Here is a 16,379-nt window from a genome sequence, read left to right on the forward strand (position 1 = left end):
TGACTCTCCCTCCTGTAGCCGAGTTTGGTAGAGTAGTGGCAACTGTCCAGGTGTGATCCTGAGAAGGACTCATAGTCATATTACAATTCTACATTGCATTAATATTGAGATATGTTAAAAAATATCTTTTGTCCCTCTTGGACTATGAGCCCCATGAGGGACTGGGACTGTGTCTGACCTGATTATCTTGTATCTACCCCAGTGCTTAGTCCAGTGCTTGGCACATTGTAAGCGCTTAACAAGTGCCACAATTCCTTACTGTTATTGTTGTAACATCTTCGAGTTCACACACACACACACACACACACACACACACACACACACACACACACACACTCATACTTTACTCTGGTAGCCCCTATAATACAGGCGAAGGTCCAAAAATATCAACTCCAATATGCGTGAAATTGGTTAAACAGGGCTCTTCTAAAGAAAAACTTTACAAAGGCTAAATACAACAGAAAGCTTTGTAAAAGCAATTTTAATCCCATTCAAACCCTTGGCAAAGCTGCACTTTAATAGCTTTTAGTAAAATGGTTTTGGATTGCTCACTAGGCACAAACCACAGTAAAATCATTTCTTGCAGTGGCAGGCCTTGGTTTTCCACTGTCTTTGCTTTCTTCTAGAGCCAGTCTTTGCTAGGTGAAGGATGTTCTGGAGCTGGGTTACATTTCCTGTGGTAGATTTTTCACTTGCCTCAAGACATCAGTCAATCAATCAATCAGTGATATTTATTGAGCACTTATTATGTTCAGATCAATGTACTAAGCGTTTGGAAAAGAACAAGGAAATAAATAGAGCTGGTGGACATGATCCCTGTTCTCAAGGAGCTTACAGTCTAGAGGAGAAGATAGGCATTAAAATAAGTTACAGATAAGAGAACTTTCTACATCTCTGCCCCTGCTCTCTCACCCTCCCTTCAGGCTTGTGTCTCCTCCTGCCTTCAAGACATCTCCATCTGGATGTCTGCCCGCCATCTAAAACTCAATATGTCCAAGACTGAACTCCTTATCTTCCCTCCCAAACCCTGCCCTCTGCCTGACTTTCCCATCATTGTTGACGGCACTACCATCCTTCCCATCTCACAAGCCCGGAACCTTGGTGTTATCCTTGACTCCACTCTCTCGTTCACCCCTCACATCCAATTCGTCACCAAAACCTGCCGGTCTCACCTCTGCAACATTGCCAAGATCTGCCCTTTCCTCTCCAACCAAACCGCTACCCTGCTGGTTCAATCTCTCATCCTATCCCGACTGGATTACTGCATCAGCCTCCTCTCTGATCTCCCATCCTCCTGTCTCTCCCCACTTTAATCTATACGTCATGCCGCTGCCTGCATCATCTTTGTGCAGAAATGCTCTGGGCATGTTACTCCCCTCCTCAAAAATCTCCAGTGGCTACCAATCAACCTACGCATCAGGCAAAAACTCCTCACTCTCAGCTTCAAGGCTCTCCATCACCTTGTCCCCTCCTACCTCACCTCCCTTCTTTCCTTCTACAGCCCAGACTGCACCCTCCGCTCCTCTGCTGCTAACCTCCTCACTGTGCTTCATTTTCACCTGTCCCGCCATCGACCCCCGGCCCACGTCCTCCCCCTGGCCTGGAATGCCCTCCCTCCACACATCCGCCAAGCTAGCTCTCTTCCTCCCTTGAAAGCCCTACTGAGAGCTCACCTCCTCCAAGAGGCCTTCCCAAACTGAGCCCCCTTCTTCCTCTCCCCCTCCTCCCCCTCCCCATCTCCCCCACCTTACCTCCTTCCCCTCCCCACAGTACCTGTATATATGTTTGTACATATTTATTACTCTATTTTACTTGTGCATATTTACTATTCTGTTTATTTTATTTTGTTAATATGTTTTGTTTTGTTGTCTGTCTCCCCCTTCTAGACTGTGAGCCCGCTGTTGGGTAGGGACCATCTCTATATGTTGCCAACTTGTACTTCCCAAGCGCTTAGTACAGTGCTCTGCACACAGTAAGCGCTCAATAAATATGATTGAATGAATGAATGAATGAATGTGTACATAACTGTTATGGGGCTGGGGCTGTATAACAAGTGTCTGAGGGGATAGATCCAAGTGAATAAGCAATGCAGAAGGGAGGGTAAATGAGGGGTGGGAAATGAGGATTTAGTAGGGAAAACCTCTTGGAGGAGATGTGACTTTAGGAGGGTTTTGAAGGTGGGGAGAGTGTTGGGCTGTCGGATCTCGAATAGGAGGGAATTCCAGGCGAGATGGAGGACATGGGGGAGGGATTGGTGGTGAGGTAGACGAGATCAAGGTACAGTGAGTAAAATGGTATTAGAGGATTGAAGTGTGTGGGCTTGGTTGTAGTAGGAAATCAGTGAGGTAAGGTAGGAGGGGGAGAGATCATTGAGTGCCTTAAAGCTGATGATAAGGAGTTTTTGTTTGATGTGGAGATGGATGGGAAACCAGTGGAGGTTTTGAGGAGAGGGGAGATGTGGACTGAACTTTTTTCTTTTTTTTTTAATAATGATCTGGGCAGCAGAGGGTAGTATGGACTGGGTTTGTGGGGGAGACAGGAGACAGGTAGATCAGTAAAGAGGCTGATGGAGTAGTTGAAGCAGGACAGGATAAGTGCTTGGATTCATGAAGGGATAACCCTGTTAATTATTATTCTGTTGTGCTTTGAATTAGCTCAATAAAGATTGAACTTAGTTCACTCACATTTATCATTACAGTATAAATCAGGTAAAGGAATTTCATATTACCTTTCCAGAAGCTCTAAAATAGATCCTAATTTATATCCTGTAAATCTGGGGGAAGACATACTCCATGATAGAACTAGACATTACACAGCCACATTCTCAAGAAATGTCACTTGATTACATTGTAGGGTATGCATGTAGCAGTTATGGGTTAATCTGAGCAAGGCAAATTCTCTTGCCTGATTCTTCCAGAGCTAACCATACATACTGCATGATGGTTGGGTACAATCTATGATAAAGGAGAGTAATATCCCTGTTAGGCTTTTTTCAGCAGCTGATATGTTGATCTCCTTAAGGCACTCAATCACTTTGCCCCCTCATACCTTACCTCACTGATTCCCTACTACAATCTAGCCTATATACTTTGCTCCTCTAATGCCAACCTGCTCATTGTACTTCAATGTCATCTGTCTCATTGCTGGCCCCTTGTCGACATCCTGTCTCTGGCCTGGAATCGCCCACCCACTTTATATCCGACAGATGCTCACTTTCCTCTCCTTCGAAGCCTTATTAAAAAGCACATCTCCTCCAAGAGGCCTTCTCCAACTAAGCCCTCATTTCCTCTTATCCCATTACCTTTAGCATTGCCTTTGCTCTTGGATTTGTACCCTTTATTCACTCCACCCTCAACCCCACAGCAATTATGTACATATCTTTAATTTATTTATTTTAATGTCTGGCTCTTCCTTCAGACTGTAAGCACCTGGTGGGCAGGGAACATGTCTACCAACTCTGTTATATTGTACTCTCCCAAGCACTTAGTAAATGCTGCACACAGTAAACAGTCAATCAATATGATTGATTGGTTGATTGATCTCTTTTCCTAAGTCATTATTGAGCTGGGCACTCTGGTGGGTTCTACTTAGAATTGGGAGACTTTCTCACCATTTGATATAGATTCAGTCAAATTCCCCTCGTCCCCTCTCCAAACACACACACACACACACACACACACACTCCTCACACAATAAAACTATTTTAGACTATGTCCATGTAATTCTCTCTAGAAGCCAGAGTGTTCTTTCCCTCCTTTTGGTTTGATTTTCCAGTTTAAATGAAAAAGTTTGAAATGAGTCGCCTACTTCTCATCCAACCCTTATAATCTCCTCAGAGGGCTTTCAACAATTACTTTGTCTGCACTGCTTGTTGACCTTCAAGATTTTTGAACAGACAAGGTGAGACTAGAAACATCAATGTAGAAAACATGTCATAGTGCAGCTGCATTTACATTTGACAAATGAAATGTATCTGATTAGATTGCAAAGCCTTTACACTTATTCGAGCAGAATCCATGTTTTTTGATGATTGTATGCTTAAATACATCTCACCCAGGAACAGAGAAAAGTATATATAATGGGATTTCAATCAAAAAGTAAAACTCCTCCCTTCTTAAAGAGGTTTGAATTTTCGAATCTTTTTATTGTAGAGGAGCAAGACCCAGGGCATAGGGAGTTCTGAAATATTAAGAAGTCTTGAACTGAGCAGCCTAGGGTGGCAATTTTTCATTACAGCTCTGCCACTTGTCTGCTGTGAAATCTTGGGCAAGTCACTTCAGTTCGCTGTCCCTCAGTTCCCTCAGCTATAAAATGGGAACTGGACTGTGAGCTCCATGTGGTACAGAGACTGTGTCCAATCCAATTTGCTTGTATCTACACCAGTACTTAGTACAGTGTCTGGCACATAGTGCTTAAAAATACCACAGTTATTATTATTATTATTATTGATGGTGTGAGTTTTGGGGTTGGGGTATTGGGGGTGGGGCATAGAAGGGGTGGAGCTTTGAGAGGACCAGGGGGAAAAAAGGGCTAAAAAAGTGGGGCAATGGAGGAGATGGAGGGAGAAGAGGAAAGAGAGATGGGGGAATTGCAAGCAGCAGTGGAGTCACAGCTGGTAAGTGGCACATTTCAACTGACTCCAGAGCTTTGACCCTCACTGTGTTCCTGGAGAGTCCTCTAGGTTTCCTAGGTGAATCAGATGGAGGTGAGGTGGTCAGATGACTTATCTTCATAGGGTTTCAGGCCAAGGAAAAGAGGCTCCTCTTGACCCTGGCCCCCAAGTCACAAAAGAATTAAAAATAAAGTAGTGGTGATGTCCTCTTCAGTCAGTCCATTGCATTTATTGAGCTATTACTGTGTGCAGAGTACTGGACTAAGTGATTAGGAGAGTACAACACAATGAAGTTGTTAGACATGGATTCCTGCTCTCAAGGAGCTTACAATTTAGTCGGGGTGGTAGATATTAAAATTGATTACAGATAGGGGAAAGGGCAAAATATAAGGCTATGTATGTAAGTACTGTGGGGCTGAAGTGAGTATCAAAGTGCTTAAGAAGTACAGACCCAATTGCATGGGTGATGCAGAAGGGAGGACAAATCGAGTGGGGAAATGAGAGCTTATTCAGGGATGGCCTCTGTAGGAGATATGATTTTAATAGGGATTTGGAGATGTAGAGAGTGATGGTCTGTCTGATGCAAAGCGGGAGGGAGTTCCAGGAAGGAGAGAGGGTGTGAGCAAGGGATCAAGAGGACAGTGTCAGTAAAGCCAAGGTTGGATAATGTTTCAAGGAGAAGGAAGTGGGCCATGGTGTTGAGGGCAGCTGAGGGGTCTAGGGAGGTTAGGATGGAACACAGGCCCTAGAGTTTGTCGAGGAAGGAGAGAGCTGATAAAGTGCCTTAAAGCTGACAGTAAAGAGTTTTTGTTGGAGTTGGAGATGGCTGGGCAGCTATTGTAATTTTTCATGAGTGTGGAGATGTACGCAGAATGATTTTTTAGAAAAAAGGAAACGAGGAAGAGCCAACATCTGTTCCCTTTCTGGTTCCAAAGGGTAGGTGTTTAATGTGGTAAGTGACAACAAGCTGCCTTACCAGTGACTGTTTGGGATCCCATGAACAACAAGGAAGAGACTTAGCAAACGTACCGATGCACTCTCCCTGAGGCAGGTGATTCATTCATTCATTCATTCAATCATTCCATTGTTTTTATTGAGCGCTTACTGTGTGCAGAGCACTGTACTATTTATTTATTTAATGGCATTTATTAAGTGCTTACTATGTGCAAAGCACTGTTCTAAGTGCTGGGGGGGATACAAGATGATGAGGTGGTCCCACGTGGGCTTACAGTCTTCATCCCCATTTTACAGATGAGGGAACTGAGGCATAGAGAAGTGAAGTGATTTGCCTAAAGTCACACAGCTGACAAGTGGCGGAGCCGGGATTCGAATCAAGATTCGAACCCATGACCTCTGACTCCAAAGCCTGTGCTCTTTCCACTGAGCTACACTGCTTCTCTAAGCTCTTGGAAAGTACAATTTGGCAACAGAGACAATCCCTACCCAACAACGGACTCACAGTCTAGAAGGGGGAGACAGACAACAAAACAAGTAGACAGGCATCAATAGCATCAAAATAGAGAACTAGAATTGTAGATATATACCCATCATTAAAAAAGCAAATAGAATGACAGATCTGTACACATACACAAGTGCTGTGGGGCAGGGAGGGGGTAGAGCAGAGGGAGGGAGGGAGTAGGGGTGAGGAGGAGCAGAGGAAAAGGGATCACAAACAGTCACTAATAAGGCAGCTTGTTGTGGGCTCACCACACAACCTCCGGTCCAGGCACAGAGTATGTGCAGTCAACATACTGAGCGGTCTACCTATGAGCGCCAGCCGCCTACATGGGTGGGATTTTAATGCATCCTCTCATTTGCAGCAGGCCATTCATCACTCTTAGTCACTCTTAGTCCATTGATCTCTTCCTCGTGTCCCGAGCCACCATTTTAGAGCAATGTGGCTTGAGGGGGGAGGAGAGAAATGGACCCCTAAAACATCAAGGCACTGGGGAGCCCCCTCTCTGCACTGCAGGAGCAACAAGGCAGCTTGAATCTCCCTCCCCAGGGTACACTGCAGTGATGCTCAACCCAGACCGTGGTTTGGAGCCAGCGAGGGGAAGGAACAATGAGGAAGAACCGGATTTTGGCAGGGCTCCGTGTTAGAAGCCGCCTGGGTATGCCCGAGAGAGCAAAGGCTCTCTGCATGGGGCTCTGGATTAGAGATCAGGCACCTTTCTCACCTTTCTGCCCCAGACCACAAGCCTGAGGAGGGGAAGGGTAACAATAATAATAGTAATAATAATAATTGTGGTATTTGTTAATCTCTTACTATGTACCAGTCACTGTACCAAGCACTGAGGTACATACAAGCAAATCAACTTGGACTCAAGTCCCTGTGCCACAGCCTTAATCCCCATTTTACTGATGAGGGAACCGAGGCACAGAGAAGGCAAGTGACCCACCCAAGGCCACACAGCAGACAGGTGGCAGAGCCAGGATGAGAACCCAGGTCACTCTGACTCCCCAGCCCATGATCTATCCACTAGGCAACACTGCTTCTCTGTTGATTGTGTTATTGGTTCAGTGCTCACTATGTGCCAATCACTGTGCTAAGCTCTGGGGTAATTACAATTTAATCAGGTCAGACACAGTGCCTGTCCCACATGGGGCTCACATTTGTTAAGACCCTGGAGGGACAGGATTAGGTTTAGGAAGAGGGAGGACTAAGGACAGGATGCTGGGGGCAGAGAAGGAAATGCCCATCGTAAGATACCATTTCATCCTTTTTGGGAATCGTCAGTACAGTGTAGCTGAGAAGGGGGGATACAGTGTTCTGTTCACCTTCAGGCAGCCTTACTTAATAACGATAATTAATAATTTTGTAATTTGTTAAGCGCTTACTATGTGCAAAGCACTGTTCTAAGCGCTGGGGAGAATACAAGGTGATCAGGTTGTCCCACGTGGGGCTCACAATTTTAATCCCCATTTTACAGATGAGGGAACTGAGGCACAGAGAAGCTAAGTGATTTGCCCAAAATCACACAGCTGACAAGCGGCAGAGTCAGGATTTGAACCCATGACCTCTGACTCTTAAGCCCCGGCTCTTTCCACTGCGCCGTGCTGCTTCTCTACTTACTGCAACCCCGAGAATGGAACCAAAATGGCAGTAGAGCTAATTGCCCAATGTAACCCCCAGCTAATGCTCTCTCCTATAACACTTTCCGTAAAACCCGGTATACTTGGCAGCAACTGCAAATAGCAGTTTAAAATGCACATCTCCTATTCGATATGGAATCTCTGTGCTCTTCCTCTTCCCCTCTCCATCATCCCCCCTCCCTCCCTCTGCCCTACCTCTTTCCCCTCCCCACAGCACTTGTGTATATTTGTACATATATATTACTTTATTTATTTTATTAACGATGTGTTGCTGGCCTGTGGCTTGGGCAGAGCATGGAGGGAGGCGTGGCTTTCTCTCCCTGTTCTACCCAGTAACGGGCCCGGACCAATCAATGACTGCTACGTAAGGCCAGAGCTGCCACACCTAAAGCAGATAAAAGGCGGTTGGTTTGAAGCGCGCACTTTCTCTCGCAGGAGGCACAGAGGGAAGCACCTGCAGCGGGAGAGCAGCACTTGGAAGCAGAAAGAAGAAGCATTGGCAGAACGGGCTCTTCTGACCACAGACTGCTATTGGACCCTTGGTAGAGTGGAGTGAGTATGTGTATGTGCCACTCACTTGCACATTGGTAAAACTAAGTTAAAAACTTTACACATGAACCTTGGTGATCAGAGGTGTGGTTTGACTTCTACAGTAAGCGCTCAATAAATACGATTGAATGAGTACTACAAGTCACTGAGGCTCCCCCAGTCCAGGAAGGTCCTGGTTGGTACGAACCTGGGGGCTTGTGACATTTAATAAATTGTCATTTAATAGGCATTTGAAATAAAAATGATCATGTTTCCTTCCATGCCATTTGCTGAAAAAATGTGTAGGTTAGAGTGATAGGCATTTATTCGGAAATTATGCAGACAAAATTGGCATATCTCTAAGACTGAGTGCTAAATTTTCCAAACAAAAAATAACATCTTTCTTTTTCTGGCTTCCCTCGTGTCTCTCTGGAAAGCAATGTGGCATAGTGGAAAGAACACAGTCCTGGATTTTGGAGGATCTGGGTTCTAATCCCAGCTCTGCCACTTGCCTCTTCTGTGAACTTGGGCAAGTTTATTCATTTGTTGGCACCTCAGTTTTCCCATCTGTAAAATGGAAATTTAATACTTGTTCTCTCTCCTACCTAACCCTATCTAACTGTGAGCCCCATGTGGGCTTAGAGAAGCAGCATGGCTCAGTGGAAAGGACATGGGCTTTGGAGTCAGAGATCATAGGTTCAAATCCCAGCTCTGCCAACTTTCAGATGTGTGACTTTGGGCAAGTCACTTAATTTCTCTGGGCCTCAGTTACCTCATCTGTAAAATGTGGATGAAGACTGTGAGCCCCCTGTGGGACAACCTGATCACCTTGTAACCTCCCCAGCGCTTAGAACAGTGCTTTGCACATAGTAAGTGCTTAATAAATGCTATTATTATTATGTGGGACAAGGACTGCCTCTGACCTGATTATCTTCTATCTACCCCAGCACCTTAGAACATAGTAAGTGCTTAACAAATATTATTATTATTATTCCATTTTACTCAACAAATCGGTGGCATTTGTTGGTAGTAAAGCACTGTGTTAAGCCCTCTTACTAGGGCCTCTGTTCTAGGCCCGTTCTTTCTCTCACTCTACATTCACTTCCTCTCCCAGCCTCTCTCCTGTCTTGGTTTCAGTAACCATCTCCACACCAGTGACTCCCACATCAACCTGTCCAACCCTGAGCTCTCCTCTGACCTGCAATCCTGCATCTCTGCTTGCCTCCAGGTCATATTAGCACCTCAAATTCAATGTGTCTAAAACAGAACTACTCACTTCACCCCCCCTAAAGATACTACTGTTTCTAATTTTTCCATCTTTGTTGATAATACCACCACCTTCTCTGTCGTCCCTGGGTTTCCTCATTGACTCCTCCTTGTCTTTCAACTTTCCCATTCAATTTGCTTTCAAATCCTCCCAATTCTTCCTACCCATCATCTTTTGGCCCTACCCTTCCTCCCCACCTGATCAGTTAGCCCCCTGGGACACTGTCTGGTCATATTGCAGTTAGGCTATGGCCTGAGCCTCCTCGTTGGTCTGCTAGCCTCCAGCCTTTGTCCCCTCCAAACTGTTCTACAGGCTGCTGTGCTGAATATCTTCCTGAAGGGCTGCTTAGCACACAAGTCTCTGCTCCCCAAAACCCTCTACTGGCTTTCTCTATCCCTGCACATCAAACAAAAATTCTTCAGAGTTGATGTAAAGCCTCTCCACCAACTTGCCTCACCTAATCTAGTGGCTATCTTCACCTGCTATTCCCAAACTTGTTCTTCATTCCTCCTAAGAGGACCTTCTAAAACCTACCTTGTTCTCAATTCTCCTACCTCCACCCCCTTGCTCATGCTGTTTCCTCCTCTCAGGACTCTCCCCCTCCCCAAATCCAACAGGCCACAACAGCCTCCCCCAATTCAGTGGTTTCCTAAAAATCCCATTTCCTCCAACAAGCCTTTTCCACAACCCTAACAACTCACCCTCTGACCCTCTCTAGCATTTATTCATACCCTTCCTCAGCGCTTTTGTATATATCCAGTTGTACATTCAATTATTTAGACTACTTTATTTGTAAATATTTTTATATCTGTTTCTCCCATTAGAGTGTAAAAACTCCCTGTGCACAGGGAAGGTATCACTTTAATTTGCACTTCCAAGCACTTAGTGTAGTGCATTGTATTCAGGGGACACTCAATATTTACTATTATTAATAATGACATTTGTTAAGCACTTACTATGTGCCAAGCAGTGTCTAAGCGCTGGGGTAGATACAAGGTAATCAAGTTGTCCCACATGGGGCTCACAGTCTTAATCCCCATTTTACGGATGAGGTAACTGAGGCCCAGAGAAGTTAAGTGGCTTGCCCAAGGTCACACAGCTGACAAGTAGTGGAGCCTGGATTTGAACACACGACCTCAGACTCCCAAGCCCATGCTCTCTCCAGTAAGCCATACTGCTTCTCTTACATTATTAAAGTTACCCTTTTATGTGGGTTGAGGGTCTTCCTGTTTGCAGCAGTGCATACCTGAAGGAATAGATTGATAACAGTAGTCCATCCACGAGGCCATTGCTGAAACTGACCAATGCTCTCTCCAATTTAAGATTCTGTCTCAGTGACATCAGAATGCTTAGACTAATGCTTAGACTCATGTCCCCTACTCCCTCTCCCTTCTGGGTCCCCCTTGCACTTGGATTTGTACCCTTTATTCACTCCACCTTCAGCCCCACAGCAGTTATATATGTATCTGTAATTCATTTTAATGTCTGTCTACCCCTTTAAGACTGTTAGCTATTTGTGGGCAGGGACCCTGTCTACCAATTCTGATTTATAGTGCACTCTCCCAAGTGCTTAGGTCAGCCCTCTGCACACAGTAAGTGCTCAATAAATGCCACTGATTGATTGGAGGAACCGTTTAATGGTTCCCCTTCCTGACATCCATCCGTATGGTTACAGATGGTCCATCTAATATCCTGAGGTCATTCCTCTACATCTTTAACTTTCCCTTTAATAACCTATCCAAATGAATGGTTGACAACTCCAAATAACACCTCCGGAATAGTAAATAATCAATCAGTGGTACCTTGTGCAGAGCACTTAACAATAGGTTGTGTGCTTGTAGTGAGTAGGGAAAATGTCTAACAGCTCTGTTATATTGTAGTCTCCCAAGTGCTTAGTATAGTGCTATGCACACGGTAAATGCTCAATATATATGATTGATTGGATACAACTCAATGTCTGAAGCCAAAGCCTGGAGAGCTGATCATTTCATGTTTCCTTTATTTTAACAACAGCTCTCATGAATAGGCCCCTTTTGTTCCGAACAAGGAGAGCAAAGTGACACTGGACATTTAGTAGAATCTATTTTATGGTACCGTAGATAGTGTGAATTTCTCCCTCCTACTTGAATGTGAGCCCCATGCGGGACAGGGACTGTACCAAGCCTGATTAGCTTGGATCTACCCCAGCACTTAGTACAGTGCTTGGCACATAAATGCTTAACAAATTTCACAATTATTATTTTTATTATTGATATTATTTTTAGGGTGAAATAACAAAGTTTAAAGATATGTACATATGTACTGTAGGGGAAGGCGGGAGTTTACCTAAGTGCTGAAGTAGCAGTAGGAGGGGGAAATAGTATGGGGAGATGAGAGATTAATCTAGGAAGGCATCCTGGAAGAGATGTGATTTCAGAAGGGCTTTGAAGTCGGTGAGAGGAGTGATCTGCTGGATTTGAAGGGGGAAGAAGCTCCAGGAAGAGGAGAGGGGTATGAGAAAGAGGTTGGTGGTGAGAGAGATGAGAATTAGGTATAGTGATTAGGTTAGCTTGTGAGGGGCTTACACCCTGGGGTGTAGTGGGAGAAAAGTGGGGATAAGTATGGGGTGAGAGTTCATTGAGTGCTTTAAATCCAATGGTCAGGAGTTTCTACTTGATATGCAGAGGAATGAGCAAACATTGGAAGCTTGCAGTGTGTGATGCCCCATCTCTTGGATATTATGGAGTTAAAATGGGCTGCAGGGTAGCAAGGGAATACCTGGGTACCTTTTCAGATCCTGATTGAGCTGACCCTCTAAGCCTGAGGTTCCATCAGGGTCAGAAAAGGGACTCTGCCATCTTCTGGGTTCTGCACAGTACCAGTATCTAGGCAGGGGTGGGCTAGAAATAGAACCAGGGCCTGATATGGAACTTGGAGGTTTCCTTGCTCCTCTACAACCCCAATAAAGATGGGGTTGTATCTTTCTAGATAGCAGTACAATTGCTGAACAGAGTCCAAGCTGGTTGAAGTGAGTCACACTTTTAGAAAGTAGTTCAAATCTTGGAGTCAGTTAAAGACTCTAATTTAATTGAAACGTATGTTGGATTCAGAATTCAGTCAGGAGGAAAACAGATTTATTAACTGTAAGAGACTAATTGAACAGGCTGTCATGAGTCCCGGTCAGGGATCGCTCCCCCACAATACCAGGCACTCGACCTATGAGCCTACCAGGGATTTGATTCCCTTTTTAATATGGGCTCTGAAAATGACATGTTCCAAAAAGTAAAACCAAACACCACTGTTACAGTGGAAAGATTTATTTTACTAAAACAGGGGTCAGGCGCATACACGTGCAACTCTCCCCCCCCACACCCACACCACAAAACACCTATAGTTACCAATCCAACTGGCTTGTCCCAAGTCTTGGTGAAGATGATAGTTTCAAGGAGTCAATCTGCCCGCAGCTCGTCGTCATCCTGGTTCAAGTCTTAGGTGCTGGACCACGGCAGCTGTTGGATTCTTAATGCATGGCTTAGGTGGTTCCACAATGGGCAAAGAGGGCCAATTCTTGCTCCCTTTTATCCATTGTTCTGGGGGATTGCAGCAGGGGGGCTGCTTAGGATTGCCTGCTATCTTCTATGCTTAGCTCCTTACCTGATAAGCCAAAGAGTCCTTTTCCTGCCCATCGGAGCAATTTAGCCCCTCCCTAAGCCCTTAGCAAAACAATTCAGTTCCTCTCCTCAAAACTCCTCAGAGTGAAAATACAGTTTCTCCTCTAATTTGTTCTTTGGACTTGTTGCACCGGGGGTCAAATAATACAAGATGGAGTCAATCTCGCTCACCCACAGGCCAAATAAAAGTAATACAATATAATATACAAGAAAGTGTGGGAGTACAACTTAAACTACTTTCCAACTTCCTTGTTATGGTATTTGTTGGTATGGTATTTGTTAAGCACTTACTATGTGTCAAGCACTGTTCTAAGCACTGGGGTTGATCCTAGTTAATCAGGTTGGACACAGTCCCTGTCCCTCATGGGGCTCACAGTCTAAGTAGGAGGGAGGAAGATTGAATCCCCATTTTACAGTAGAGGAAACTGAGGCAAAGAGAAGTTAAGTGACTTTCCCAAAGTCATACAGTGGACACGTGGTGGAGCCAGGACTAGAACTCAGGTCCTCTGACTCCCAAATCCATGCTCTTTCCATTAGGTGAAAGTACCAAATGTCAGATAAGAGAATATCATCCAGCATAGGCAACAAGGGACTGGACTTAATAAAATGGGAGCCCCTGTCCTGTAAGCTTAAATTTCCAAACCAGTGACAGTTGCTACCAAATATTACCAAGAGCCAAAGAAACTTCACTGGAAGAGTACAAAATAGATGTTGGCAAAGCTTGGGTTCTAGCAAAACATGGCAAATATGATTAAAGGGAGGATCTTATAACAAAAGCTTAAAGAATTTAGGGTGTCTTAATCTGGAAAAACTTCCAGTCTCACCTCCAAAACATCACCAAGATCCGCCCTTTCCTCTCCATCCAGACCGCTACCTTGCTGGTTCAATCTCTGATCCTATCCCGACTGGATTACTGCGTCAGCCTCCTCTCTGATCTCCCATCCTCCTGTCTCTCCCTGCTTCAGTCTATACTTCACTCTGCTGCCTGGATTATCTTTGTACAGAAACGCTTTGGGCATGTTACTCCCCTCCTCAAAAATCTCCAGTGGCTGCCTGTCAACCTACGAATCAAGCAAAAACTCCTCACTCTCGGCTTCAAGGCTCTCCATCACCTTGCCCCTTTCTACCTCACCTCCCTTCTCTCCTTCTACAGCCCAGACTGCACCCTCTGCTCCTCTGCCACTAACCGCCTCACTGTGCCTCGTTCTCGCCTGTCTCGCTGTCGACCCCCACCCCACGTCCTTCCCCTGGCCTGGAATGCCCACCCTCCAAACATCTGCCAAACTAGCTCTCTTCTTCCCTTCAAAGCCCTACTGAGAGCTCACCTCCTCCAGGAGGCCTTCCCAGACTGAGCCCCCTTTTTTCTCTCCTCCCCATCCCCCCCCGCCCTACCTCCTTCCCCCTCCCCACAGCACTTGTATATATTTGCACAGATTTATTACTCTATTTATTTTACTTGAACATATTTACTGTTCTATTTATTTTGTTAATGATGTGCATGTAGCTGTAATTCTATTTCTGACGATTTTGACACCTGTCTACATGTTTTGCTTTGTTGTCTGTCTCCCCCTTCTAGACTGTGAGCCTGTGAGCCTGTTGTGGGACCGTCTCTATATGTTGCCGACTTGTACTTCCCAAGTGCTTAGTACAGTGCTCTGCACACAATAAGCGCTCAATAAATACGATTGAATGAATGAAAAGAGAAGGTCGAGGAGTAACACTTAGTCTTCAAATCTATGAAAAGATTTTGTAAGGAAGAGACTACAAGGAGTAGATCCCAGCACTTAACAGATGTTAAGCACTTAGTACAGTGCTCTGCACACAGTAAGTGCTCACTAAATACAATTGAATGAATTGTTAATCAGTGAACTGAACAGGAAGGAATGTTTTTTATTCATATATTCATTTTTCCTTACTTTTATTGTTATCAATTGTATAAATTAATGGTATTTATGGAGCACTTACTGGTAGCAGAGTTGGTAGACATATTTCCTGCCCTCAAGGACCTTACAGTGTAGAGGACTGTATATATAGCTTTACATTTTACTTCCCATTGAATGCTTACAATTTGTGTCTGCCTGTGTTCTCCATTAGATGGTATGGTCCTTGAGGGCAGGAGCCATGCCTTCTCTTTCGATTGTATGCTCCCAATTGTCAGTAAGTGCTCTGTACACAGCAGGTGCTCGATGAATACAGAAGGAGAAAGATGAGGAGGATGAGTAAAAGAATGAGGAGGAAGAGGAGAAGAAGGATTAAGCAAAGGCAGGTCATGATTTTGGTTGGACATAAGGAGAAGCCTCTAGACAGGGTGATAAAAAAAAAAAATTTCTGGACTATTCTATGATTGGCCAGAGGTCTGTAGTTTCCTGAATGTCTACACTGTAGATTTTAGCTAATAGGGTCTACAACCACTCCGGGCTTCTGTTTTGGGGTTTCCCAGAGGAAAAGGATGGAAGCAGGGGTGTGAATTCCCCTTGCCTATTCCATCCTATGTAAGATGAAAATGATTTGGAGTAAGCTGGTCACTTCCAGCTCAGGGCACCTATCATTTTCTGGGTGAATGGCTATGAGTGTTGAAGTTGGCTGGGTTTTTCCCTATTCTGAAACCTCTTCTCATTCCCTTTCTCTCTGGTTTGTTCTCCTTCCAGTGTTAGCCAGTTAACCTTGAACAGTAATGTAACTATACAAGCTGCTACTTTAAAATACCACTCTGCTGTTGGGAAAGACCAAAATCAAAGTGCTATGATAACACATTCAAGGAGACAACCAACCCACTGATATAATTGTATTCAGGCAAATTTTGTATAAATTATCTATAGTAGGTAGAATTCACATTCTCTCCTGGACTGGAATTGCTGAATTGTTCATGGCTTCCTCAGGGTTCTGCTTCTTGCTGTGTTGCCTCCAATGAGTTTACCATAGTCTAGGCTTTTACAAATATTGCAATTATATGCTTCTAAGCATGAGACTGTTAGGGTTCATCAGTCAGTCTTATCTTCAGCCTGGCTTTGCTATTCTTTAGAGTAGGAAAACCTCTTTCACATTCAATCTGATGACAAACCCTGTCAAAAATCAGTTCATAAACCAACTAAATTTTGTCTTAAGTGCAGCAATAAAGTTGGTAATATTTTCATAGTAGAGCTGTGCACTGAACAAGTGTTTTTCATTTCTGGCTATTCAATATGACACTGGCTTAGTCCCTCTTCGGTATCATATTCGTATACCT

Source organism: Tachyglossus aculeatus, chromosome X1, assembly GCF_015852505.1.
Source record: "Tachyglossus aculeatus isolate mTacAcu1 chromosome X1, mTacAcu1.pri, whole genome shotgun sequence".
NCBI lineage: Eukaryota > Metazoa > Chordata > Mammalia > Monotremata > Tachyglossidae > Tachyglossus > Tachyglossus aculeatus.